The 24,385-nt window shown below is 45.4% G+C and overlaps 1 protein-coding gene across 1 annotated transcript in view; it reads left to right on the plus strand.

Moving 5' to 3' along the window:
• The window catches only part of LOC114006833 (ERC protein 2), a 262,788-nt gene extending 245,636 nt beyond the window's left edge, over positions 1-17,152 (plus strand). Inside the window, exon 6 of the mRNA XM_027769782.1 lies at positions 14,291-17,152. The gene's annotated coding sequence lies outside the window, so the exon portion shown is untranslated. The remainder of the gene's footprint in view (positions 1-14,290) is intronic.
• Positions 17,153-24,385: the final 7,233 nt, after the last annotated feature.

Genomic DNA, 24,385 nt, shown 5'->3' on the forward strand with positions numbered 1-24,385 from the left:
ACCGCCGGACTCATTAAAAAAAAAAAAAAAAAAAAAACCCACTAGAGCTTTGTAAAGCAGGATGGGCCGTGCCAACAGGAAAAGCCCGGGAGAAAGTGCGAGTCTGCCAACGGGGCTGGCGGCCAGTGGTGCCCCAGGTTGGAGGATGGAACCTGCAGTTGGAGGAAGCTTGGAGTTCCTTCTTCCACTGTTCCTTCCTGGCCCCTGTGATGTGCATACTTCTTTTCATGGAGATGGCCAGATGCCAGTCTAGCCACGAAGAATAACCCAAGGGGCTGTCCACCAGGCTGGTGCTCTCTGTTCCTGGATCAGACTGGTCCTGATGCCCAGCTCTCCATTCTGCATAGGCTAGTATAGAAGTGCAGATAACAAGAACTGCTGGTAATCGAGCGCCTATTATATGTCAAGCACTAGTCTAGGGACTTTAAGACAGAGTTCATCTTATGTTTTCTTCTCAACCTCCTAGCAAGGTTAGAGTGATTACCTTCATCTCAGAGGTGAGAAAGCTGAGGCTTAGAGAATGAATGCAAACGATTGCTCTGAGCTCACCCAAAGTAGAAACGCGAGAAGGAACAGGGAGCTCACGTGGGGAGCTCCTATTAGGCCCTGTCTCATACTCTCGTATTCTGTGCCCATGGAGACAACAGATTAACCAATTCAAGGGTGAATGTTTGTTATCACCATTGATGCGCCTCTCTCCTGAATCCATTTATATATCTATTGAGCACCTACTAAGTGGCAGGCACAGAAGAGACACTGCAGTGAGCAAGAAGCATGCCTGCTGCCCTCCCGAGGGCGTCTGGGGTGCAGGCATTGCTCAGATACACGCAAACACTGGATGCCAGAGCACATGGGGGCAAAAGCACGCAGGGAGAGAGGAGGAAGCTCTCGGGCGTGTTGGCAAGGGGACTTGATCAGGAGCAGTAGTCAGGGAGGGCCCCCAAGGAAGTGACATTCAACCTGACCCCCAAGGACAAACAAAAGGCAGCCAGGCAGAGGGTGATGGGGACTGCTCAGGGCAGAGGGACTGTACCTGCAGAGACCTTGGGGACCCAGCTTGGTGCCTGCTCCTGCAGTAGGAATTGCTGTTCACAGGTCGGCACTGCCATCAGGAATTTCATGCAGCCCTGCGGGGGTCCACAGTAAAACCATGGGGCCAGATTCCGAGGAAGTAGGAAGTCCTCTGCAGCAAGCTGTAGGCCTGTGTGTATCTAGGTCCTGTGGGGCCTGCCAGAGGACTTTGGGGTCCTGCCACACTGGGCTTGGCAGGGGCTTCAAGGATGTCCTCTCAAATACTGGTCTCTTGGCTCAGAGGTCCACTTGGTCACACCCCAGCTCATGGCCGGTAGTGCAGAGGCATTCCCAGCTGTCATTGCAGATACCAGACCTATCCTCAAAGAGTGAAGCCCCGCCCCTGCCTGCCAGGACTTCGGGATTTAATAGGTAAACTTCCAGCCCATTCATGTATTATGAAAACACATTTTCCTCTCTTCAAAGTGACCGGTGACAAAAGCAGCATAGGCCTTGCCTCTTGGGGCACCTCTGCACCCAAGTTGGAAACATGTGGATTAGCTGGAAGCCCCATAACGGCAGGGAGAATGGGGCCATCTGAGAGGCCCATCGGTAGTGCTTTCTCTGTTACACTCGGAGCCCATCAGTTTCCGCGACAATGACAGAGTTCCCTTCCAACCCTAGCCAGGAGTTGGAGATGGGAGACTGAGGCTGCGGAGACAGGAGACAGAAGGCTGCAGCCCTGGGTGCTTGTGCTTTGAGCAGACCTACAAGGGCAGCCTTCGTCACGGGACTTAAACGTAAATTCAAACCAGAGAGCATGTATGCTTTTCTGGCACTGTGTGAATGTGACTGGCCTTAGATTTCCTTGGAAATTCCTGCCTTTCTCAAACTCCTCATTCTTTGGAGGGAGATGTCATTGTTTCCCTTTAAGGTGGTCTGCTGGGCAATGAGCTCCCTGAGCGGACTCGGCGCACACGTGTGCACTTGCAGGGGCAGATCATGGTCCTGGAGGCATCCTGTCTTGTGTGTTTCTGAAAACAAACATCCTGGAAAATGCATAGTGGCACTCACTTGCCATCTGCCCTTATGGAACACACTCTTGGACTTGAGGACCCCGTGTGTTGTGGCTTCGGCAGCCCTGCTCCCACCCACACAGCTAGCACAGGATCAGGGATACCATAGTCACTCTGGAAGGCTTCTTCTGTAGTGTCCTGGCCAGTCCTCCTGCTGGCCAAGCAACTCTACCCAACATAAAGGGATTCTAGTGATGTCCTGTGTGGGGACCAAGTGGCATCCTCAATGTCAATGGCCTAGCCCAGGTGTCCCAGGAGGGTGCCGTATTGTTTGCAGTGCAGTAAAAAATTCCTTTGGGACAAAACAGCTTTAGGCTAAATAGGAACTTCCTGGATGAGAAGTCAGATCTACCAATGCCAATGAGTTCACGGCAGGTTTTCCCCAGCCCTTTCCAGGCTACCTCTGAAATGACAAGGGCAGGAAGGCGAGATTTCATGTATGGGGTTGGAGGAGTGGGAGTAACCCGGAAGCAGACATCCTGGCTATCACTAAGGGAGGCTCTGATTTGGAGGAAGTCGAGCCTTGGAGTCATACTCCACTTGTAAAGGCAGACCCTCCCTCAATAATCTGTTTAGCATCCCACTCCATCAAAAGACAGCTTGGACCCCAAAGCCCTCATGCAGCCAGAAGACATGTGAATAACCCATCAGTTGCATAGAAGCAATAGATTGGAATCCTCCAGATAGTTCACTCAATCTCTGAATGATAAATGATCAATCATTGCATTCCTCCTAAATGAAATTAAGATGTTAAGATATATTGCTTGGGGCTTCTGGATGGGATTTCTACAGTTGAGTTTCCAACAGAAAATGTATTGCTTTGGAATCACTGGGAAAGGGAGACATTCTGGAACTTTGTGAAGGCAAAACATTTGACAGTGGGGGAGAATGCTTCAGACATGTTAATTTTTTTCATATTTAAAAGTGATTAATCATCCCCAAATACCATAAAGCCGGAAGGCCATAATGCAAACTCTCTGCAGGAAAGGGGGTTGCATGTACCCTGAGCCTCTGAAGTGGGGACTTTTGAAGGCAGCTGTAGGTGAGCTTAGGATGGGATACAAAAATTACTGACAAAAAAAAAAAAAAAAATCCATCTGAAAACACAGTTTGGACAAAGTCCTAGGAATATGTAGAAATCCTGAGATACTTTTCCATTAGCACAGAGCAGAACAGAAGAAATCCTTCTTTTCCAGAATGTACATGTTTGACACTGGAGATGTCCTTGGGGGTGGGGGTGGGGATGGGGGTCTTTCTAACCCTCCTATCAGATCAGATCAAGGGCCAGCATGTTCCTGTGCACTGGGCATTTGACAACTCAGTGTACGAGGGTCACCCCACTGTCTGACCCCTACGAGCTATAACTTTGAGTGTGACTTTACAGTTCTGCTGTTTCTTGGGTGCTATGATAGATTGTCAACAGCAGCCTCTGTGGAGTGTAAGGACTAGATGCTGTAAGACAGTGTCTGTACTCAGTGGATGCTAGTACAGTGGATGTCATTGGTACTTAGCAGGGCTTTAATTAATCAGATGTTCAGTTTAATGCTTTGCTGTGTATAACATCTGGACTGCTCACTGTGTGTGCCTTCCATCAAGTCAGAGCTAGCGACTGCCTTGTTCAACCACATGTCCCTAATGTTTAAGGACATGGTTCCTAGTAGATGCTTAAAAAGTTGGGAGAAAGGAGAGAGAAAGGGAGGGAGGGGAGGAGGGAGGGGAGGGGAGAGAGAAAGAGGAAGGAAGGACGGAAGGAAGGGATTATTGTACTTTTCATAAACATAGCTTGAAGACACAGTAAAATCCAGACAGAATTTGCCTTTGTATCTCCTCTATGAACCCATTTTATGATTCTACAGACCAAAACAAGGTAACATTTTTGCTGTTCGTTTATTTATAGGTAGGTAAGAAATAGGACTCAGAGAATCTGAGTAGCTTTAACAAGCCTGGCTTCACCAAGGTGGTTGCTGGCTCCCGTTAATACTTTTCCCTTTGCCCTTCCCACCTACCAAAGAGTTTCCTCTCCTCCAAGAAAAAGGCGATTTCCTTTTGTTGCAAGAAAAAGCCTGATTTGGCGGTTGCTTAGAAAACACCAAAGAAGTTTACAGCTAGTTGAAATTAAAGTCCAGTTAATCAAATGCAAAACTCCACGCAGCTCCTATCTGCCAAAAATAAATAGTTTTAAAAATGAGTTTCAGATCGCTGACAATGACGACTGTGTTTATGGCGGTGGGGTTGCCGCCATCATTGCTGCTGTGCACCCAGCATTTAGAAATTAAACAAAAACACATTGAACTTGCTGCGTTAGCTGTTGCCACATCGGAACGTTAATGGGTTTAGTGACCACAACCGACCCAGGCCAGAGTGTGTCAACAGCCACAGGACCAACCTCAGTCCCTGTCTGTGCTTTGCTCAAGTTGTTATGAGCTTAATTCTTTGCAGCTTTCTTCTCCTGCTGTTTTGGTCTCTCCCTTCCCATGTCTTCAAGAGGGTAGCAGCCAGCCCAGCCTCATAGAGCAGGGCCTAGGGGCCCCTGGCCAGAGATCCACAGATGCGAGGCCTCATGTCCTAAGTCTCATATCAGTTAGGATAGAGTTCTGCCTCTTTCTGAGCTAGTCACTTCTCATAGTCCTTCCGGAAGTGGCCCAACCTGAAGCAAATGCAAAGAGCCTCTCGATTTGCCACTCATCTGGAAAAGTGAAGCCTTCCCGCCACTCTTCCCTTTGAAGAAAGCATGCTGCAGTGTTTGCACCTCGAAGGTGTTTCTCTGCATTTCAGCCCTGCATGAGAAGGTCAAATATCTCCATGTCTGGGCAATGGAATCAAGCGCCGGTTTGCAGAACCGTGGCAGTGAAAAGGTTAAATTGTTCAGAAGGTTGGCTGTGTGGTTTCCTGCCCACACTTGCTCTGGCCTAAGGCGGTGCTTGCCGTTTGGGGAGGGGGAAAGGGAGGTCTCGCCTGGACCCAGGTGGCCGACAGGCAAAGCATGTTATTAAGAAGCAGGGATCTCAAAACCTTGATCTTCAAACGAGACCCCTAATTAGTCGCCAGCCCAAGAGTAAATGGCATTCCACCTCCGTGAGGCGGGAAGGGCGCCTTCAAATCCTGGAGACTAATTGCCATTACTGGCTCTATGAAGATCCTGTTGTAAACACTTGTCATCCGAGCCACTTCTGGTCGCTCAACTTGAGGTATCAAATTGTTCCTTTATGTTTCAAATTCTCCAAAATGCCTCTCTGGCCTCTTTTCTTGAGAGGCATCTCTTTTCTGAATATGACAGCTTGCTTTACTTCCTCCTCCCTCCCACCCTCCCCCTCTATCCCCTCTCCTCTCTTTCTCAATTTCTTTCTTTTATAAGAGAAGGAGAGAGACAGGTACACTCTCAACCAGGTCCTACCACCCCAAGATCTCCTTCCCAGCCTCCCAGGCTCCCAGCCTCCCAGCAGCCAGAATCATAAATGTACCCACTTACATGGCTCTTCAGGCCAGACAGGGATCTGAACCCAGGACCTTCCATCCATTTCCCAGTGGCAGTACTACCTGCACCACCACTGCTGGGCCTGAGTGTGGCAGCTTTGTCAGCATCCAACTTAGGAAGCAGTCTCTCCGTGCCCCTTATATGGTACGAATGCTGATCCTAACATTATTTGCTATAAGAGATTTTTTTTTTAAAGTTTTGCTTTATTATTTGTATTTGAAAATGCTATCTCAAAAATAAACTTAACCTGCAGACAGAAGGAATTTATCACGAAGCTAATGGGGCTTAAGATTCTGAGCCCCTTAAGTACAAAGACCTTTTCCAAGACCCTGGGAGAGTTCCTCATGTGTTCGTGAGACCATGTATTTTTGTCAAGTTTCAAACAATGACTTGTGTATTCTGTCTCTTAAAATGGGCCTCCCAAATTTTATACACGTCAGGCCACACCAAACCAAAATGTGCTCTCCAGTATTCTGGGTGCGTTTCTTTTGCATCACGGGCTCTTACTGTTTCCGGAAATAAGTATTTTCTCCCTGTTCTCAGTCTTGCTATTTGGGCCCCTTGGACATGTGTGAAGGGAAGAGTAAACTCCTCCAGGCCAAGTATAGGATGCCACGTTTGTCTAAATTTACTCTTGAAATAGGAGAGTATTTCAAGGGCGTGGGACCAAGCGACCTGGATCCAACCTATTCAAGGTCAACCTAGAAAATAGCAAATTCAGATGACAACAGAAGTCAACCTAAAGGGGGGTTTGGGAGCCTTGAAGATTTTGGCTTGTCCCATTGTCTGCAGATGACTGGGATTCTGTTATCTGGACGCGCTCACGGCAGTACGCATGTCAGAGTGAGAGAGAGGAGAAGAAAGAAAGTAGTAAATAATATCTGAATGCTTCTGGGAAAGTATAGCCTGGTGGCTAAGGTAGCCTGATCCTACATGGCCAGCCCCACGGTTCGAGTCCCGGACCTAGACGCTTGAGAAACATGCTGGGTGCATGTGTATGCACGCTCAAAATCCTGAAAGGAGGGAGAAATGGAGGAGAAAGGATCATGGCATGACCATTCCCCACGGGGAGGGGGTGCTTTCTCCTCTCCTTCTCTCTCTCTTTGTCTCTCTCTGGCAAGTGCACGCACCTTCTAGCAGAATAAAAAGAAAACTGAAGATCGACTTGCAGCAAGCATCAGTGGGCCCTGAGTGGATGCATTCACATTAACATCTGCAGAAAAGCTATCTGGCAGGCCCGAAAGTCTTGTAATGTCACCTAGCTCCTTTCCCTGTAAGCGGAGCTTCAGAACTGTTTCTTCAGCCAGCTAAGGAGTCACCATTACTCAGCAATAATTCCTTTGTGCTAACAGCCTAGGGTGGGACAGGGGAGTAGGAGTTCTAGACCCAAGGCTTAGAGTATTTGCTTTTAAGAGTCCATGTCTCTGTGACGGTTTCCTCTCTACAGGTAACCTAATAACCTTAGGCAACTAGGAGCACACAGGAACCAGCCCTACCCAAGTGCCGTTGTGTAGGATGACTCAGGCATTTGCTGTCCCTCCAGAACACCAGTGTTCTGTTTGTCAAATCAGCCCTCCACCCTGATGTCACTAGCAGCACTCCACGCTGCCCCCCGCCCCCCTGCAAGGCTCCCAAAGCATTATTTTAACCTATGTGTTTCACCGATTCGAGATGTTAGGCATTGTATGCCAAACCTTTGGTTATTTTAACTAGTTCAGAAAAGAAAGACTAACATCGGTTTTGACAACAAACAAAACCAGTTTTTGTTCTATCAGTTATGTTTAAGAGATTCCAATTTCAAACTAAACACAATGTGTGGTTATTCTGTCAGCGATTTATATAGCCACCAGGGCGCCACCGTTACACAGGGCATACATCATTGTATTTTTAAAATGTACTTAATGAACATTTTTTTCCCCTTTTCTAGTAACTACTTCATTGCCCTAAATGAATGCATTCCAATAGAATTTGTAACAAATGACCACTTTGTGTTTGCATTAATGCCAAACACGTTTAACAAATTTTTAACAAGGAACCCTGGCAAAATGCCAAACTCCTAGAGGGACACAGAAAGAATGCTATAAATTTAAACTAGATTTTACCTTTTCACTTCGCTCAGCAAGTGTCTTAGGTGTCTGGCTATCTCAGGGTTGCACCGTTGCGCTTTTGTGTCCGACAAGTTGAACGTTTTCATTATATTTATGACTTGGGTTGTATCTACTTCCACAGGACTTTTAAAATCTATGCATCCGTGTCAGAAATAATAGGAAAACAGCTCAGATCTTCGTTTCTGTAAAACTGTTTCTATCTTCTGTGGGTCGCTGTATGTATACATATACGTATCTATCAAAATGTCACCGTGTTTAAAATAGCACAGTCAACCAATTACATACAAAAATAATCTGTTACACCAGTGTGCTCCGTTGGGGCTGGTTTCGTCCCCTAGAGATATTTGGCAATATCTAGAAGCATTTTTGATCGCTGTGACTGGGCGAGTGGCGGTACTACTGGCAACTAATGGGGAGCCACGAGGGACGCTGCTGAATATTCTACAGCACGCAGGACTGCCCCAATAGCAGAGGGTGGCCCAGCCCCAAGTGACCATAGCACCAAGTCTGAGAAATCCTGAGTAGACTCCCAAAGGCCTTTGGCTATGAGTAATGTCTCAGGTTAAAGAAGGTATTCATTCCAGAAGAATGGATAGTCCTAATCCTAGTCAACAGGGGTCACCTAGAGGATGAAGCCAGCAGGTGACATGGCAGATAAGGAACTGGACTCTCACATGGCCGACCGGGATTCGAGTCCTAGACCTGGCAACTTGCTTTCTTGTTTTTCCCTTTCTCTCTCCCCCTCTGATCAGATTAAAATAATAATAACAAATGGAATGAAACAAATAAATCATCGTTTTTAAAAATGATATAGAGTGACACTAGCCCATGGCCTAGTGGTGAAGGGGAGCTGGCTCCCACATGGCCAACAGCACAGTATGAGTCCTGGACCCGGCGGCTTGTAAAACGTGCCAGGTGCATGTGCATGTGTGCTCAAAATCTTGCAAGGATGAAGAGTTGGAGGAGAAGGAATTGAGGCATGACTATGCCCATTGGGGGTGCTTTCTCTTCTCCCTCTTTCTGTGTTTCTCTGGTTGTCCCTGGTGAGCACACACCCTCTAGCAAGCAAGCAAGCAAGAAACAAAGGAAATATGGGGGTTCAAAAGAGACTCAGGGAAGGTAGGGGATTGGCCCAAAGCACTCAGTTCCCCTACACTTCAGTTTCCTCGACTGCATTTGGGGCTGTTTGCCAGCAGGGTCAGCCCGTGGTCAGCCAGGCTTATTCGAGAACTTCAGATGATTCATGCAGGAGGATGCCGAGGCAGACAGCAGGCACCAAACATCAGCAATGAAGACTCCGACCACAGCAGTGAAGACAGAGAGTCACTCTAGGAGTCAGGGCTGCGTGTGCTGCCATCTGGCCGTGAGCATCGCATGGCCACCTCAGTCCCTCCAGCTAACACGGCAGGTGAGTTACACCCAGCACACAGAAACCCAGGACGACATAGAAAGCCCCTCGGTTGCCTCCTTGCCACAAGCCCAGATCGTCCCTAACTGCAGTTTGCAATTCTGAGTACAGGCCTGGTTGGGCCTGCCCCCACCTCTGCCCCAGCCTCCAGCCTCCAGTCCCCTGTCCTAGCTCCCAGCCCCCAGGCCTTTGGGCTCTGAAGTGTTACATTTTATTGCTCTGTGGAGCTGTAGGAGGCCACGCTCAAGGTAAAACGTTGCTCTCCACTCATATTTTTGAATTATGGCTTCAAGGTGGTTGCTCCTATCAAGAAAATTAAATGATTTAACATAATTTGTTACCACTTTGATCACAACAATAATAAATAAATCTTCATGAGGAAAACGGGAAACCCATTCCACCCCGTTTTAAAAGATGTTAAGTAATAACGCAGATGGAGTTAAAGATTTTTTTTTTCCTCTCTCTCTTCTGGAGCAGAAACGAGTCTATTGGGTTTTCCTGCAAGCAGAGTTGCTTCTCGGAGCTGGTCTGCAGGATGCTGGCTGCCCCCAGAAGGCCAGCCCTTCTCAGCCCGTGCTTAATTAGCCTATCAGGGGCTCGCCTTTTATGCGAGCACCACGTGCAATTTGTTAGGGGCATCGAAATTGGTGAACAGGGTGTCTGTTTTTGTGCCTGGGGGCGCCCTGCACACATTTGGAAAGCACATGCTGGGCAATGGACATTAACCCAGATGTCAAAAATAGCCTGCGTTTTACTACTGTTATTAAACAGTTTCCCCTTTAACCTCTCCGTGTTTACCAAAGACCCCTTTCTCCCAGCCTGTTTCTGCAAATCACTACTGAAAGGGCAGCCATAATCAGGCAGGTGTCTTTATTCCGAAGAAAAACAGTCTGAAGGAATATTTGCGAGACACCCCAAGTTTATAGCCTGCTCCCCTGGGGGTGTCTGTCCTGGGGTGGAATCTAACTGCTGGGTACAGCCTGCCCACCCACCCCTTCATGCACTCCCACCTCAAACCCAGTCCAGAGCAACCATCCCATCCTATACTGGTTTTTTTCCCATTAAAAAAAAAAAAATCGCTTGATATTTTTGTTACACATTCTTTCATTTAAAAAACTCTTTTGAATAAAGACTTCAGTTCTTAGCGGTTGTAGGACTGAGGTCTTGGTTTCCTGGCTTGCTCTCAGCTTGAGGCCTCTCCCTCATCCTAAAGGTACCATCCTAAATGAGGGCCACTCAGATCATCTGTCACATTACCTTAAAGCCAACTGATTAGTAACCTTAATTACATCTGTAAAATGACAGTTGTGGTCTGATATGGTCTCAGTCCCTGACGTTCGGGTAAGAAACCTTCCACAGGAGTGGATTTTAGGATTCTGTCCACTCTAGATGTTCTTTAAGATCCGTGGAATGAAGAGAGTGAATGAACGTGTACAGGAAACAGAGAATGTCCCTTAAACTCCTAGAGCTTATAGTTTAGGCCACGGCTATTCAAAAGAAAAACCATCTAAACCACATCTGTGATTTGGGGTTTAGTAGTAGGCACATTTTAAAAAGTACTAAGAATCCGATTAAATGAATGGTAATGCCTTGTATTGAATACAATATATCCAAAATATCATTTTAATGTAAAAATTAGAATAAGAAATTGTTACTGAGGGAGCCAGTAGGTGGTGCAGTGGTTAAGGTGCTGGACTTGCAGTGGTTAAGGTGCTGGACTCCTACATGGCTGACCTCGGTTCGAGTCTCAGACACAGTGGCCTAAAAAATCACACCAGGCGCATATGTGTGCAGGCCCAAATCCCAGGAAGAGAAGGGACTGCAGTGTGGCTCTCTCTCTGGGAGGTGACTTCTCACTTTCCTTCTCTCTGTCTCTCTCCAGTGAGAGCACATGTGCCCTATGGCAAAAACCTCAGAAATTGTTACTGAGACAGTGTCCATTCTTTTGTGACATTAACCCTTCAAGCTCTGATGTACATTTTACCCTTATAGCACATCCCAGTTTGGAGAGGCCACAATTCAAATGCTCAGTGACCACATGTGGCCATCGGCTCCTGTATTGGACAGTAGATAAGTCCCTGGAAGGGGACACTGCAGCATTCATGAGACTTCCTGTGCTCTGTCCACCCCCAGGAAGGTCAGGAAAGGCTTTGGGAAGACATGACATCGGAGCTGAGACAGAAATATAAACAAGGACTGCTCTAACTAAGAGTTGGTACAGGTGCATGTCAGACAGATACCTTGGTGGGATGACCAGAAAAAAAAGCTTTAGGGCTACAGAAACAAGTTCTGTATGGTGGCCACAAGGGCAGAAAGTCAGGGCAGAGAGTAGGGCTGGAGAGGGAAGCCAGATGGATCACTTGCAGGGTGGCCAGGAGTTTGCCAGCCCTCCATCCTGCAGGCCATGCGGATGGAAACAGGGCTGTCAACGGGAGGCTGTAAGCTGTAAACAGGGAATACGTGATGAAGTAGATGTCACCACGGAAGTCGCAAGGCTGTGACCGTCCAGGTGAAGGACTGGCCAGGGCTTAGCTCCCAGTGGGTGCAGCTCAGATCATCTCGTTGGAGGAATCCAGGATTTGTGTTCGTGTATATTTTTTGAAGCATATGCTTCTTGGCCCCGTAACAAGAGCTCATCTGCATTTCTAACTGCTGGCATGTCGTTTGAGGGTTTATATGTTTGTTTGTTTTTTCAAGCCCATTTCTGCCTCCCGGTGAAAGGATTGTTTGATGGAAGGAGTGGCGACACTTTCTCAGAGTTCTTCTGACTCCTGCATCAATCTCACTGCCGTTCTGAGGCTGCCTCTGGACTCTTGCTTTGTGACCTGTTACCCAGCTGGAGATCTTTCTCCTAACTGAATAAATGATTGTTCTTTGCTACTTTATCTTGGAAAAACATCAACGACATCGGACATTTACTGTCATTATTTTTCACTCGTTCTCCCCCTCCTCCCCTTAGGAAACGACTGGTGCATTTTAATACTACTTTGCATTTCTCTTTACTAATCATGTGGCCTTTTAATATATTGGTCAGCCCTTTAAAAGGATGCTTAAGAAATGCTTAATGCACAAAAGAATTAGAGCTATGTACAACTCATGAAACAGAAAGCGTGCTCTGACTTACAATTTTCATACAAAGTTTGCAGAGGTTTTTATGTGCCAGAACACGTAATATGAGCTGCTCTAGGAACTCCCTAACTTTCTGGCTCTGCAAAAGTAATTTTTTTTTTTTTTTTTTTTTTTTGATTCAAGTTTCTTAACCAGAAGGGTTACATCAAACTCCTCAGAGGATGAATTAGCAGAGTTCATCCAAGCCACATATTTCATTTGCCCTGCTTAACAATGGTTGGAAATAGCTGCCTACCTGTGCAGACGCTGGGAGCTGTGGCCTTCTCATTAGTCAGTGAGGCTCAGAAAATACTGAGTATCAGCCACCAATTCAGACAGCTCAGGCTATCTGTTAAAAGTGGCTGTGTGTGTGTGTGTGTGGGTGTGTGTGCGCACATATGGGTGCCTGTGTTTGATCCTCTTCCCTCTCGGCCACGTTTCCCTGAGATCGCTGTTACCATGTGCCTGGGAACTCCCAAAGCACTCAGAAGCCACATATGAATGATGAAGGCACCGAGCATCTGCGGGAAGGAAAGCCATTCATATGGAGCAGCCCTGGGAGAGGGTCCCCTCTTCTCTCGCCTCTCATTGTTTTTGACTGTAGTTGTATTGATCACCAAGGGCTCCTCAGGGGGAAAGTGAAGAAACTTGGGGGACTTCTGGATACCCATTTCCTGCGGCATGCCATGTGCAGATGGGCAATTGTCGCATTTGTGTTGGGCATTAAGCACACACACAAGGCATTGGATCTGGTGATGAAAGCCCATGTCGTTTCAATCTGCTCTGTTGAAGGGGAGACCAATACCTTTGAACCTCTTTTTCATTGTGATAAAGTGTACTTAATCTGAATTTACCATCGCAACCAGTTTACGAGTACATGTCTGCGGCAGGAACTACTTTCACAGGGATGTCTAGCTATCACCACTCTTCATTTCTAAAACGTTTTCATTATTCCAAACGAAGATTCTGTACTCACTGACAACTCTCCACGGCCCCCTCCCTGCAACCTGTGGGAACCTCTAATCTGTTTTCTGCATCTATGAATTGATCTAGTCTGGAGAGTTCATGTAAGGAGAATCATTCAGTATTTGTCTTTTTTGGTCTGGCTTGTTTCATGTCGTGTGATGTCTTCAAGGTTCGTCCGCATTGCAGGATGCATCAAAATTTCTTTCTTTTTGTGGCTGAATAATACTCCATTGTATGCGCATACCACATTTGATTTGTCTAGTCATCTGTTGGCAGATGCTTTTGGCTCGTGTGAATCATGGTGTCTTGGCTGTTTGTATACACGTATCTGTGTGTATCAGTTCTTTGGGGAATATATGTAGGAATGGAATTATTGGGCTAAATATTCTTGTGAACTGGTTTTTAAGCGAGTGTTACATTTTCTGGTGCCTTGACCATCTTTAACTATGTAATCTCCAAAAAAAAATCAAAGTTTAAAAATAAGTTCAGGACCAGCCAGTGGCACGATGGTAAGGCAGCTGAATCCAACATGGCCGACTGCATAGTTTGGGTCCTAGACCCAGTGTGTTGAAAAACATGCTGGACATGCTTGTGTGTGTGCCCAAAGTCCTGAACGGGGGCAGGGGAAGGGAGATGTGGCGTGCCATCTCCCATGGGGGGTGCTTTCTCACTCTCTCACTCTCTCTCCAGCGAGTGCACGCGCCCTGTAGCAAATATATAAAATTTAAAAATGTAAAATAAAAGAAAAGAAAGTTCAAAACCATAGTCATTATAGAAAAATGCAGAAATAAAATAGGTAACCCCTTATCAAATGATCTAGAAATAATCACTGGAGCATTCGTCCATATTTCCCTCCAATTTCTTTTTGTATCTCGAGACATTTATATACATATGTGATAGATATTGGAAGAGGCCTCTTCTCAGATGGATGTGCAGGACCTAATTTCACTTTCTGTCCTCTCGGTCCTTCCTCTCTGCTTCCTCCCCACTCCCCCTCCCCACTCCCACTGAACCCCAACAGGAGAGAGTGGTGGTGAGGCTGCTGCAGGGGTGAGGAGGCAGGGAGCTTCTGGCAGGATGATCTCGGGTACTGTTGCCAGTTTCTCTTCCTGCTAAATTACATGCTTTCTCATTGCAGCTATCAGAAGGGCTGAATAAAGGGAAAACGCAGCTCTGCGGCAATATTCTGATAATCTGTTGCAGTGTGGCTCACGTCACGGTCCCCCACCACCTGGAGTGGCTCACCGGAACTGGAGAAGAGCTTTCACTTTCCTTCCTAAGTTGGATTCTGTTCGCCTCAATCTTCCCTTTATCATCCCCCGTCGTTTCTCATGGATTCAGATATGTTGAAAAGGAAGCATGCAGAGAAAAATAAAAATGACAGATCCCCCATATTTTGTCGGGATTTGGACATTCGAAATGTGACCCGCTCTTCTGAATGTCCTTATCTGATAGCATTTCATTGATGTTACTTGAACAACATCACGGGATACGTTTGAACTCCGTGGGATTTCAACTATGGATTCAGCTTCTGTTGGACAACTAGCTTCATCTCTGGTTCAGTTGAAATGCTCATTCCTAATGCATTAGATTATTGAGAAGTATAGTTCGCTGTGAGTGAGAGGTGTTGACAGTGTTTATATCCCGCAGTGCGCGGAGTGTTTGACAAAGAAACCGACACCCTGAAAACGGTGAGCCTCTACCCTCCTCTGTTTCTTTAATCCGCTGTTTGAAGAACCACATTTTGATGGTGTAACCAGTAGTTACCTCTGGGCCAGGTTGGAAATGAAATCAACTTTTTAAACCACTAATACTTGCCAAGAAATCGCCTTATGAGAACATGGTGTGTGTCTCTGACAATGCATGGCACATCTAAATTGATCATTCATAATTTTATCAAGCCTGGCCGTGTACTGCAGAGTGGCAAGAGTCTGAGGCACCTCCCGTCTCCACTCCGTGGGTCCCGCACCTTCCCACGACTGGGCCTCAGACTCCTCCCATCTCGGTACATGCAGGTCTCCATGGCGAAGCTGGGAATCATTCTCATGTCCAGATCCAAAAGCTGTGTAAACAGTGTAAGCTTAGGTCTTCTGTAAATAAAGGGTCATTTCTCACTTCTTTTTTTTTTTTTTTAATGAAGTCTCCATCATGGATTCCAAAGCCTTTTCAGCATCAAACATGAAAACATTGATGAATGAGGAACAATCACAAAAGCTGTGTATCTGTATATAGCTCCACACAACGTGTACGTGAATATAGAGTCATTATTTAAAGTACATGCCAGGGAAAGACACCGCATTTTGTGGTCTTTTACATACAGTGACATGGTACTAAGGAGACTTCAACTCCTACCGCTTCCTCTGAAGATTAAGTCAAAAGTTCAAGTTGTTATAACTTCATCAAACTCATGGCCGAGTCTGGCAAACATGTGCCACTCTTGTCCTGATCCATTTTCTTGTCGATGGAAGAAACCCTTCCACGTGTATGCAAGTGGGAGGTGAAAACCTGCATTTTTAAAGGACAAACAGTGAATTTAAGCATGAGTGGCCTTAATAAATATAGTTGTCTTTCTTTGCTGCTGGGGTGGGGGGAGGATTCTAAACACATGTTTCTGACGTCTTGCATTGAATTTAGTCATTATTATTCCTTTTGAAAACATTGGTGCATTTAACTCTGGACCTCTTTCGTGAGCCATAGAGATATTTAAAAGACAGACACCTTATTTGTCAGGGAAGACGAAACCATCTCTGAGTCACACCATTCATACTGGGTGTGTTAGGAGGAATATATTCAAGAAGGTTCTTTGCTTCTGGCTTTGTCCTTGTCGTCGGGAAGTACAGCAAATCGTATAAAGCTTACCTGTTGTATCCACAATCCAACTACATTCATGTTTAAAAAAGTTTGTCCTTTAACTATCAAAGGGATCTAGGTCTCAGTTGGAAAAGCAGGCAGAGTCTTTGCAAGCTTATTGAGCATGTGTTGGCACAACATCGTACCGGAAACCCAGGCCACAAAAGCATCCCTGTGAATAATTTGAGCATCATCCAAGAGGTGATCCTCACTGCCTCCTACCACCAGGTCCTGACCTGAATTCTGCAGCTGAATACTTGAAGTAGGAAGTGATAGGGTCCTTGAAGCAGAAAAAAATAAATAAATAAAATAAAATAAAAAAACAACCAATAGTTGTTTAGTTAGATATCTCTACGTATGTGCCAATTTTGTCACAGCTATTGTTTTGGGGGTCATTTTTTTGGTCCCACTTTGGTTGATTAAAAGTATTACTGACCTTACCTTTATGGGGGCATATTCTTTAGTCCCTTACAAATCCAATTCTATCTGACACAGCATCTTTTCTCATCTCATGTAACAGTCTCTAATACTTGGGGGTGACCAAAAACAATCCCTCTTCACATATGAACCATTGTCTCTGGGTTTACAGCAAACACTGTGATGTTGGGAAGGTATTTCCTTTGTGCAAACTTTAGCAGGTTTCCTTCTAATCATACTGTAGTTGACAAAAACAAAAACAGTTGGGACTCACATGGTCTTACTTTGTGCAAATGCAGGCTTGTACTTTATACCCCATTGGATTTCCGTGTACAGTCTCAATTTTGTATTTAATGATTTTTGTGTATCCAGTATGCACATTCACAGCGTGTCAACTTTCATTCGAAAGTGGGTTTCAATTTACTTCTTAAACAGTGTTTATGACGAGACCTCAAACGTGTTGACATAAGCTCTATCTGCAACGTGTCTGTGTAGAGTGGCGTTTGAATGCTGCCAAGGGTCAGTGTATCTAATTCCCTGAGACCCTTGTTTGATAGTGCTTCTTGTAATATTTCTTCAAGTGAGTGGCATGTGGGTTGTGATATTGACCCTGTGATTATGGACATTGATATGAAAAATAAATAAATAAATAAACAAAACTTAAGGAACCCTCGAAACTACCAGTGGGCATGTATTTGCCAGTCATTGTAACCTTGTGTCTAGTAGCGCATACCCCCGTGCAAGGTATGTACAGTTCGTAAATTTGTTATCATGTGTATGAAAAGTACTTTGTGCGGATTGCCTTATTTATATTCATCAAATAAACCTTGTTTCTTTCTGAAGTGAGTTCATTCCATCTCTAATCAACGTTCCAGTCCTGTTGGTTTCTAATGTTTGGGGGACATGGGTCTCTGTGGGAAGAACCCGATGGGTTGGAGGAAAAACAGGAAGTTATTGTCTGACGTCACCAGAAAGGCCAAGACTTACCTCTTCCTTTCTGGATGGTGGGATTCAGAGGTTCAAAGGAGGGAATGGAGTCATTGGGGGTTATCTTCCTCCTTCTGTCCCTGTTCCTTTCCCTTCCCTTCGTATTCTTCCCTCCTTTTTCATCTCCCGCATCCAATCCTCTTCTGCTCCTTCTACCTGTTCGCTCTTTTCTCTTTCTCTCTCCTCCTTCCTCTCTCCCCTCTTCCTTTCCTCCTTTCCTTTCTGTTTTTCTCTGCACTTTCCACTGGGTGGCTTTGGTCTCTCCAAGGCCTCTGCATTTGGTAGCAAAGATGACTCCCAACAGCTCCAAGTGTCTTGGGTGTTTAGAGGAGAGACCTGTTCTCTGCCACCATCCACATTTGTCCCCTAAAGGGACACTTACTAGTCTATTTTATTTTTTTTCATTTTGCTGCAGGGCACATACGCTTGTGAGAGAAAGGGGGAAGGGTGGGAACCCCTCCCTCAAGGTCAGTGGCCATCCATAATCCCTTTTCTTCCATTCTCCTTTTGGGATTTTTGAGTGCACACACGTGCTCAGTATGGAGTTCAAGTCGCTGGATCTAGGACTCGAACTGCTTAGTCAGTCATATGGGATCCAGCCACCTTAACTCCCACTCACCTGCTGGCCTACTTGCTAGTTTCTTTTTGGATCACTCATCCAATTACCTTTCTCAAAGGAGCTAGAAAAGTGAGGTCATGTGATTGTCAATCTCACTGGTTCTGAGGGCTCAGTTTCCTATGGGAGAAGATCGATTCTATTCTAGAAGAGAGGGACAAGAAAGTTGGGCAGGCAAAATTGATAGCTAGCCCTGCCCCCATTTTGATACACACGGTCATCCCCACAAGGGCTTGCTGGCCTCCTCAGATTACCTGGGATCATGGAGGAAAACCTCTTTGCTACATGTCCTTTCAAGCCTACAGAATCAGCTCCTGGTTCCTTAAGGTTTGAATTATCTTCCAGGGGATAAATTTCCTATTCTCACCATGACTGAAATTAATAACTCTGGGCTGGCAGGAAGGAGAGTGGTTAAGGTGTTGTACTTTCACATGGTTGACTATGGTTCAAGTCCCAGAGCTGACAGTTTGCTTTCTTACTTTGCCTCTGTCTCTGTCTCTGTCTCTCTCTGGTGAACACACGTACCCTATAGCAAATTAAATAATAATAATAAAGTTAAATAATATTTTTTTAAAAAAAGAAATGAATGATTAATTATTAGAGCTAGAAGGTGTGTTACATGTTATGTAATCCAACATCCTCATTTTTATAAGACCAGGAAACTGAGGCCCAGTCAGAAATGACTGATACGATAAGTTCATAGCCATCCAAGATTCTCCCAGAGTTCTGGAAGCAGGAATACGTTGCCCTCAAGGAAGGAGAGGAAGGAGCAAAATCTCCCTCCAGGCCACCCTAAACAACACAGAGGAAATATCATTAGGTTTCTGTACTTTGTGGACTCAAAGCCACCAGGTGTGAAATTCGCACATTTAGGTACATTTTGGGGGAGCTGTGAAGTTGTTTGCCCTTTTCATTAATTGCTTTGTTGTAGAAAAGGAACTTTTGTTGGACAAGAATTTCTTCTCCCATGGAACTTCCTGAGGCTACAGGCTTGCACTCAAACCTGGCTATGTAAACCCAGCTGGCCAGATGGGTCCCCTGCTTCTTTACCCACAAACCAGTCTTGCTGATAAGAACGTTACCGGCCTACACTCAGCCGGCTCGAACTGCAGGTTAATCTGTACTTTTATTTCCACCGAAGCACATAGACTTAATGTTGGCACGCTTAAGGTCTGTTCAAGTCCCAGAGCTGACAGTTTGCTTTCTTACTTTGCCTCTGTCTCTGTCTCTGTCTCTCTCTGGTGAACACACGTACCCTATAGCAAATTAAATAATAATAATAAAGTTAAATAATATTTTTTTAAAAAAAGAAATGAATGATTAATTATTAGAGCTAGAAGGTGTGTTACATGTTATGTAATCCAACATCCTCATTTTTATAAGACCAGGAAACTGAGGCCCAGTCAGAAATGACTGATACGATAAGTTCATAGCCATCCAAGATTCTCCCAGAGTTCTGGAAGCAGGAATACGTTGCCCTCAAGGAAGGAGAGGAAGGAGCAAAATCTCCCTCCAGGCCACCCTAAACAACACAGAGGAAATATCATTAGGTTTCTGTACTTTGTGGACTCAAAGCCACCAGGTGTGAAATTCGCACATTTAGGTACATTTTGGGGGAGCTGTGAAGTTGTTTGCCCTTTTCATTAATTGCTTTGTTGTAGAAAAGGAACTTTTGTTGGACAAGAATTTCTTCTCCCATGGAACTTCCTGAGGCTACAGGCTTGCACTCAAACCTGGCTATGTAAACCCAGCTGGCCAGATGGGTCCCCTGCTTCTTTACCCACAAACCAGTCTTGCTGATAAGAACGTTACCGGCCTACACTCAGCCGGCTCGAACTGCAGGTTAATCTGTACTTTTATTTCCACCGAAGCACATAGACTTAATGTTGGCACGCTTAAGGTCTTAACCTCTAGAATCTGCCTTCACTGCTTCTGCAAAAGATTGAGGAGACATGTTTATTCTTGGAAATTTTGACCCATGTCATAATCATACTAATACAAGTAAAAATGGATAATACATCATTGCACTTTCCTGAGGGTTTGCTGGAAGCCAGGCCATGCTGCGAAGGACGTACATGAACTCCCGTCAGCAGTCCCATGAGGTAGGTACATTTGGCAGTGATGGAGAAAAGATCTTAAACGAGATGGCACTGTTTTCACCCATTGAACCAACACTGCTAGTAATAACGTTATTCTCTGAAGTCTACACTTGATTAAGGGTTCCTTAGTTTTTTCTTTGTGTCCTTTTTCTTAAACTACATTGAGGTGTCATATCTCCTTAGGCTCCTTATGACTGTGACTCAGTCTCCTTGTTTTAACCGACCTTGGCACATCCGAGGAGTGCTAGTTAGATACCTTGTAGGAGACCATCTACTGGGATTTTCAGGTTCTCTCATGGACTGAAGTTCCAGTTACTGGAAGGAAGACCATAGAGGTAAGCCATTCTCATAACATCCTATCAAGGATATGTTTTTTGGGGGTTTTTTTGGAGAGGTTTTTGCTATAGGGCACGTGCACTCACCAGAAAGACAGAGACAGACAGAAAGCGAGAAATCAACCCCCAAGGGGGAATGGCCACGCCACAATCCCTTCTCCTCCATTCTCCTCTTGGGATCTTGGGCATGCACACACCCGCACCTGGCATGAGTTTAAGCTACCGGGTCTGAGACTTGAACTGTGATTGACTACATGGAAGTCCAGTGACATAGCCATTATGCCAACTGCTGGTCCCTCATAGCAAGGATATGAACTACCCATATGATCTATCGTTGTTCATGGTGACTTACATCACTTGTCCTGGGTAGTATTTGCCACTTTTCTCTGTCATAATTATTCTTTGACTCTCTTTATCCTTTATGATAGTTTTTTTTTTTTTTTTTTAATTTGCTGTAAGCTGCATGTGCTCCCTGGGACCTACAAAGACAGGGGAATATAGAAAATAAGAAAGCACCTCCAGGAAGATGGCCATGCCACAATCCCTTCTCTTCCGTTCTCCTCTCAGGATTTTGGGCACACATGCACAGGTGCCCAGGACTCAACCCATTCAGCTGTGTAAGAGCCTACTGCCTTAACTGTCCCAGTACCAGCTGGCCTCTGCGATAAATTCTTAAAGCACAGAGGTGAATGACCAGATCTGTCTTAGAATAGTCTGGTGGCATGAGGAGGATGCACTGGCTAGAAAAGAAAAAAAAAAAAACTTTTGGACCAAAATGATTACTTCGGCAATTCCATTGTATGGATCCATTTCTCCCTTTTATTGAAGTCCTCTCATGGCCTCTGCCCTTACCTTTTCCAGTTGGGTTCCAGGAGCACCTAGCAGAAACCTCAATGGAGTGGAGTAGGTCCTTTCCCAAGTACAGGGTGGAGCCAGCATTCCAATAGTTTACAAAACACGGCTACACCGTGACTTCATTTAGGGCTGACTCGGAAGAGGAACTAGCCTAAATCCAAGACAAAACCTGCAGGTTTGTACAACTGCAGCTCGCTAGGGAAGGGTGTTAGGGCTCTTTGCACTGGAGAGGAGGAATAGGGGTACACATTTCTGTGAGAGTATCTGTTAGGAGTTGGTTTCTTTTGCAAAGACCACACACACACACACACACACACACACACACACACACACACGATAACTTAAGGCAAAACTAAATATGTACGTTTCCATTCTGGGGTACTGTCAACATTGCAGATGAAGGCCCAGACTCTCCATCCGTAAACCAAGGGGAGGAGTCACGTGCCCCTCTCTGCTAAGGGTGGAGTCCCTCTATCCCTACTTTGTGGACCACAAATGGGGAAAAGATGCATTCCCAAAGAAGAAGGGGAAATGGTTCTGAGGAAGCAGACATCTGGTGCCCTCCACGGTATGAAACGCTCACAGGGAAGCAACACTCCACAGAGGTTGGTTTTCCCTTTGAATGGAGTTTGGACTCAGAGGGAAGCAACCAGATGTGGAAACAGTATCCGATTGGAAATCAGGACACCTCGACTCAAATCTGTTATCAAACTATTTTGCCACGTGTGGTCTTGGGGAAGCATGGAAGCGTATGACAGCATGGGGTCCGTGTGTCTGAATATAACCACTGGAAATAGTAGGCCTTCTAATTATTTGATATGGCACGTGGAGGGTCAAGTGAAACAATAAAGGAAAAAAAATGTTTAGAAAAAAAACAGAACTCTCAAAACTCTAATGAAATCCTCGAGTGCCTGGTTTCGATGTTTAGAACCAAAGAAAAAGACCTTACTTACGGTATGATTTCATTCATCTAAAAGCGCAACAAACAAAAGAGAAGTGAAAAGCGAAGAAAAATCCAAATATGGGGTTAGGAGGTAGGATTCTTGATCTGGAAATTGGTTCCATAGTTATGTTCCGTTTGTGAACATGCATTAAACAATTTACTTCTGATCTGTGTCCTTTCAGGTTTGGATGTTACATCTCATTTAAAAGGTTTACCCGAAAAATCATTTCTGTCATTAAGTATTCATCCAGTTTCAAATCACAGAGGTTGGGAAGCTAGGGCCTGTGGGATGAATTTAGGCTTCAGCCATTTCTTGTGTGGCCAGCACTTGGCTTTACGCGGGTTGTATTGGTTGGTGTGGACTCTCAGAGCTTGAGGAAGTGTTGGATATACTTGCCTTTTTTTTTTTTTTTTGTCCTCTCTTATCTTCACAATGTTACACCTGGCAGGTTTCCCCTGCCGGAGTGTGACCTACCTGAACTGAATCCATGAGAGTCTGTAGCTTCTGTTAAAAATCCTGATTCTACCACACATCAAATAAATAACCCGAGGCCGGGCACTGGAACTGGTTTTGTTTCCTCATCCTAAAATTCTAATCCAGTCCAAGAAGGGTTTTTTGTTTTTTGTTGTGGTGGTGGTGGTTTTTTTCTTGACAAGGATCAAATGAGTACATTACACAATGCCAGCCCCATCATAGATCCTGAGCAAATGGAAATGATAGCTATTATTAGCCACCATAATATAAATAACAAAAACTGTTGAATGAAATGGAATTGACAGTCCCTTGCTGACTCCCCGCTGTTCTCCGCAGGAACTGCTGCCTCCTTGTCCTTGTTCAGATCCCATTTGCCACGTCAGGGTTTTTCCTCGACCACGTTTAATAACCAGTTTCCAGATCTGGATATTGGGGACTGTAAATTTCCCTGGTGACTGTTGCCAATGACAGGGAAGGAAAGACTTGTGTAATTACCACTTGTACTTCCACAAAATACATGAAATCAAGTCAAGAGCAAGGGTTTTGGACAATAAAACACCAGGTTTTAAAAATGCAGGAAAGAGCTGCCCCACTTGCGTGATAAGAAGTGCATATGCCTGGTTGGAAAAGCAGAAAGAACATGGCACCATCAGATGTTTGAATGGGACCGTTTCCTCTCTCCTACCGACATGCTGCGTCGTCACACATCTGTAAGAAGAGTTGAGGTTCTAGGAGTAGCCACGGCTTGGTTGGGAATCAGTACCATTGCCCGTGGCCCAAATCCACATTTTCAGTTTATGAGAAAGGAGTCAGAGTGGGTTGCAGGGAAGGAGTTGTCTTGCCTTTGGATCCTTCCAAAGTCTTTGACTTTTAGAAAGAAGAAAAGAATAAGTTGTACCTGTACCTGTTTGTCCTTCAAAGTGTCTGTGTGTTAGCAAGACAAGCACGCCTGCAGCAGGCTCATGTCACATTCAGTGCTCCCAAAGGGGCTTCTCACCTCAGCACAAGACCAAGGGAATTGAGAAGAGGTGGCAAAGGGACAGAATGGGAATTTCTGAGGGTGACCAGTCTCAACTCTCCTATACGTCCAGAAATGACGAAGTCATGAGAAAAGAATTCCTCCAAGAATCTGATTTGGTGGCCCCAAGAAACTGACATTCAACATTCAACAGTGGCTGCTGTGAATTCTTGAAAAACAAGCTTAGAGCATGGTGTGGCCATTTGTAAAAAAGTGGATGTTGGAGCCAGCAGATGGCGCAATGGTTGCATCGTTGGACTCTCACATGGCTGACCATGGTTTGAATCCCAGACCCAGAGGCTTGTAATTCAAGTCAGGCACATGTGTGTACATTGCCAAAATCCTGAGAGGAGAAAGGAGGAGAAGGGATTGAGGCGTGGCCATCTGCTAGAGGGTGATTTCTCACTTTCTGTCTCTCCAGCAAGAGCACACACCCTATAGCAAAAATCTCTCTTCAAAAAAAAAAGGGAGGGACCAGCAAATGGCATAGTGGTTAGGTCGCTGGACTCTTACATAGTGAACCGTGGTTCGAGTCCCAGACCTGGTGGCGCACATGTGCATGAGTGGCCAAAATCCCAAGAGAAGAGATTGTGGCGTGGCCATTCACCTGGGGGATGGTCACCTTCTCACTTTCTGTC

Source organism: Tupaia chinensis, unplaced genomic scaffold (genome assembly GCF_000334495.1).
Source record: "Tupaia chinensis unplaced genomic scaffold, TupChi_1.0 Scaffold000091_1, whole genome shotgun sequence".
In the NCBI taxonomy this organism is placed as follows: domain Eukaryota; kingdom Metazoa; phylum Chordata; class Mammalia; order Scandentia; family Tupaiidae; genus Tupaia; species Tupaia belangeri.